The 3,488-nt window shown below is 31.9% G+C and overlaps 1 long non-coding RNA gene across 1 annotated transcript; it reads right to left on the reverse strand.

Annotated features, from left to right (window-relative positions):
- Positions 1-840: 840 nt before the first annotated feature.
- Positions 841-2,272, reverse strand: LOC129308263 (uncharacterized). Its single transcript, XR_008592576.1, has 3 exons — positions 1,973-2,272; positions 1,733-1,888; positions 841-912 (listed from the first exon to the last, which is right to left on the reverse strand). It is a non-coding gene; the product is annotated as an uncharacterized LOC129308263 (long non-coding RNA).
- Positions 2,273-3,488: the final 1,216 nt, after the last annotated feature.

Below are 3,488 nucleotides of genomic sequence, written 5' to 3' on the forward strand. Positions count from 1 at the left end.
GTATAATCAAGAAAATGATAATGGAAAACAAACAAATCTAAAAAAAATCCAATTGATGCAATGAAATCAAGAAGCAGTGACAAAATGAATTACCTGACAACAGCCATTCAATTAGCCACCTCATGTTCAGTGTCATACACATACAACTAAGAGTACAATGGAGCTAAACCTTTTACTAGCAACAAACTTCCAATCTAATGATAGTTTTGACTACTTAACACATATGAGAACGGACCAGATCCAGAGAAAACCCTCATTCTTCCACCCATTGAAGTCAAAGAAAACATGTTATTATATGACCAAATATTCGATAAAAATTGCTTGCACTCAAGTAGTTCTCTATTGAAATACAAATCATGCAAATATGAGGGCGGTAATGAATCAGGAGGTAGCATCACTTTCCCTTGTGAGCAACATAGTGAAAACAGCAATCGACCTCTGTGAGGACCTTTCTTCACCCTCTCATTAAACCAAAGTAGTGCATGACAAAATCCACACTCATGCTGCATCACCTTCATCAACATAACCTATTAATGCCATCAACCCAATGGAAGCACAACAAGTACTATCATCATGTAATGTTAGTTGTAACATTAAAACACAAAACACTATAAATGGAAAAAACCACACCCAGTAACATTGTGGAAGATACACACCTCTGATTATACAAAACATAAACAAAAAGTAGAAAATAAAAAAAATAAAAAAAGGAGAGAGATAGCATAAGGGAAAACATTAGGCTAAAACGAAAAAAAAGAGCAAAGTCAAAGAGCAAAACGAAACATGCTCAACAAGTTTCAACATTAAAAACCAAATTCAAATAGAGATACAGACAGCGTACTTGATTCCTCCTCAAGGGGCACTACTGACAGAGCCTTGCTTGAATCATGACCTTCACCTACACGTCCTCCACTGCATAACAACAACCCAAATGAAAACAAAGCATGAGTAAAATACTTAAAGTAGACAAATTCATGAAATGAGGTACCAACGCATCACCCGAGAAAAGAAACCAAGAAAGCTATGCTAACTAACCTAAAATATTTACAAAAGAAAAAATGAACCCAAAGTTTCTCTACTCACTGACAAAAAATAAACTATAGTATGCAGAAAAAAAATCAAACAAACAACCAAAAACTTGTAAATCGTGGCAAATAAACACACTGACATGTAATAGAATAACAATCCCCAAACATAAAAGTTAACAAACAACAAAAACTATATGACTTTTAGGATAAAACCTAAATAACCTTGAAGATAAATTTTGATTAACGGTTCTACCTACAACATATCGCCCTCAAATACCCTTTAACTTGCAATGCCCCTTACTTTCCAATACCCAACAATATGAATCAAATCAACAACACAAGAGAAGGCAAATGCCACACAAGAGGGAAAAAAAACAAATCATAGCTGAGGTTGACCAATATTTGTTATATCCTCAAGAGGATGTTCACGCCTCAACCCATCACCTTGGCCACATGAAGATTCCTCTTGATGAGACACACCACTTAATCGAAATCGATCATCGGTACCATAACCATGAAAAAAGTACTCTAGTCACATGGAAAGGACCCAAAAAAATATATTAAATAATAATAATAATAATAATAAAAGAAAAGAAAAGAAAAGAAAACAAACCAAAAAGAAACATATGAATATACACCAGGCATAATCCCAACTCAAAGAGAATCACGAAATCTATACATCTAACGAAACAATAATCTCCCACCATTCAATCCATCTTGAACCCCATTCTATTCTTCGGACCCCATGGCAGAGAAGAAATCACAGTGCCTTTGAAGAGGGCATCTCTTCCTTGCCGAAACCAAGGCTTCAACATCGTCACTACCGTCGTGCACCGAACCATCTCCCGCATTTATCCCACCTACATGAAACAAGCAGAATCATGAGAAAGAACAATGCAATGCTCATGCCAAACCCAACAACGAAATGTGGTGACATCCATTACCCATAACAGAAGAACCACACACCGCACAACCACCACACGATCACCCTTAGCAAACTAGAACATGAAATGGGAAACACACCAAGAGAACACCTTGACCTGGGGAAAAAATAGGAAAGACACGGCGAAGAACAGGGGGAAAAAACCACAAAGGAAAACAATAAATCGAAATAAGAATACACTAACAACAACCACGGGGGTCAACGGACTCGACACCACAAATCAGCAAGTACCTACTCCAGGCAGCCTAAAAATGAAAGACAGCCAACACAGCACAATATTCATCTTATTGCGCCAATAACCTCACAACGTGTGAACCCCGAAAGTGGTAACCGAGAGACGATGATCATCCAAATATTTCCCCAGGCAAACCCACGTGCAAAGACACCGCCCACAAAGCCAATTTTTAAAATTCAATCCCTTAGGCGAACCCACGCAAAATGACACCACCCACATAGCCAATTTTTAAATTTTAAAAGACTATATTGATAAGGTAAATAATGATTTAAATAAATGGAAACAAAAGGTAGCCAAAAATTTCTAGGAAGCTTGCCAAAAGGCAAGACGTGCGAAAGGAAACCCACCAAAGGCAACACGCACAAAAACACTGTTCAAGGACTGTTCACGGGGACTTCCCAAATTGATAAGGATTATTGAAAAATAATTATATATCTAATAAAATAATATAATTGATTATTAAATTATATAATTTTATTATTTTAATACTTAATCGTATATAATTCATTATTCACAACATAAAATAATAAAAAAATTTAAATAAATAATAAAAAATATCACTTCCTTTTTATTAGAAAAAATAATTTAATAATCATTAGAGTGGTGACGCTTTTAATAAAAAAAAATGCCACCTCTCTCCTATTACATATTAAAAATAAAATATACTAAAATTTCTTTAATTAATTGAAATAAAGTTAATAACTATATATTTAATAAAATAATAATTGGTCATTAAATAAAATAAAGTATCAAAGTTCTTCATTTCTTAGAAACTATACAATTAAAATATTAAATAATTAAAATATAGTTAAATCATTATTATGAAATATAATAATTAATACTGGTTATATATATTTTAATTGTTTATTATCTTTAATAAAATTAAATAACATTATTAAGTGTTAAATAAAATAAAAGATGTTGTCAAATTTTTGTAAAAATTACAACAGACAAAGGTGGTGATTTTTGAGGACCAATCACCACCTCTGTTAGACTGTAAAAATAGTTTTAATAAAGCTATAAGAGAGGTGGCGTTTTCAATTCCTGAAAATGCCACCTCTCTAACTCAATTTAAAAAAATTAATAAATAAAATTAAATAAATTATTATATATATAATAAAATAATATAATTAATTATTAAATAATTAATTATATTATATAAATACTTAATCATATATAATTCATAATTCACAATATAAAAAAATAATAAAATTTAAATAAATAAAAAAAATATCACTTTCTATTTATTGGAAAAATATTTTATAATCATTAGAGAGTTGGC

This window comes from Prosopis cineraria, unplaced genomic scaffold (genome assembly GCF_029017545.1).
Source record: "Prosopis cineraria cultivar Desert tree isolate PC_DT_omini unplaced genomic scaffold, ASM2901754v1 PC4, whole genome shotgun sequence".
Taxonomy (NCBI): domain Eukaryota; kingdom Viridiplantae; phylum Streptophyta; class Magnoliopsida; order Fabales; family Fabaceae; genus Prosopis; species Prosopis cineraria.